This window comes from Elaeis guineensis, chromosome 12 (genome assembly GCF_000442705.2).
Source record: "Elaeis guineensis isolate ETL-2024a chromosome 12, EG11, whole genome shotgun sequence".
Classification (NCBI taxonomy): Eukaryota; Viridiplantae; Streptophyta; class Magnoliopsida; order Arecales; family Arecaceae; genus Elaeis; species Elaeis guineensis.
In genome coordinates, this window is record NC_026004.2 from 47,235,982 (window position 1) to 47,237,316 (window position 1,335).

Sequence of the window (1,335 nt, forward strand, 5' to 3'; positions counted from 1 at the left end):
CCGTAGGAGTCCGGACGGAGTCTACCTGCAATTGAAGTCGGGGGCGAAGTCCGACTCTCGTAGGAGTCTGGATGAAGTCTACCTGCAATTGAAGTCGTGGGCGAAGTTCGGCTCCCGTAGGAGTCCGGACGGAGTCTACCTGTAATTGAAGTCGGGGGCGAAGTCCGGCTCCCATAGGAGTCCGGATGAATTCTTCCTGCAGTCGGAGTCGGGGACGAGGTCTGGCTCCCGTAGGAGTCCGGGCGAAGTCTTCCTGCAGCTGGAGTCGGGGATGAGGTCCGGCTCTCATAGGAGTCCAGGCGAAGTCTTCCTACAGTCGGAGTCGGGGATGAAGTCCGGCTCCCGTAGGAGTCCAGGCGAAGTCTTCCTGCAGCTGCAATCGGGGATGAGGTCCGGCTCCCGTAGGAGTCCGGGCGAAGTCTACCTGCAATTAAAGTCGGGGGCGAAGTCCAGCTCCCGTAGGAGTTTGGGCAAAGTCTTCCTACAGCCGGAGTCGGGGACGAGGTCCGACTCCCGTAGGAGTTCGGGCGAAGTCTACCTGCAATTAAAGTCGGGGGCAAAGTCCAGCTCCCATAGGAGTCCGGACGAAGTCTACCTGCAATTGAAGTCATGGGCGAAGTCCGGCTCCCGTAGGAGTCTGGACGGAGTCTACCTGCAATTGAAGTCGGGGGCAAAGTCCGGCTCCCGTAGGAGTCCGGATGAATTCTTCCTGCAGTCGGAGTCGGGGATGAGGTCCGGCTCTCGTAGGAGTCCGGGTGAAGTCTTCCTTCAGCCGGAGTCGAGGATGAGGTCCGGCTCCCATAGGAGTCTGGGTGAAATCTTCCTGCAACCGGAGTCGGGGATGAAGTCCGGCTCCCGTAGGAGTCCGAGCGAAGTCTTCCTGCAGCCAGAATCGGGGATGAGGTATGACTCCCGTAGGAGTCCGGGCGAAGTCTACCTGCAATTAAAGTCGGGGGCGAAGTCCGGCTCCCGTAGGAGTCCGGGTGAAGTCTTCCTACAGCCGGAGTCGGGGACGAGGTCCGGCTCCCGTAGGAATCCGGGTGAAGTCTACCTGCAATTAAAGTCGGGGGCGAAGTCCGACTCCCGTAGGAGTCCGGGTGAAGTCTTCCTGCAGCCGGAGTCGGGGATGAGGTCCTGCTCCCGTAGGAGTCTGGGCGAAGTCTAGAAGGCGGTCGATCACCGTGGAAACTTAGGTGGAGTCCGTCCATCGTGAAGATCCGATCGACGCTGGTGGGGGTTTATCCATCGGTAGAACTTGAGAGTGTTGCGGAGGCTCGGCTGCCAGAGAGGTTCGGCAAGATGTCGTCGGAGGTCGGTAGAATCCCCAGAGGGTCA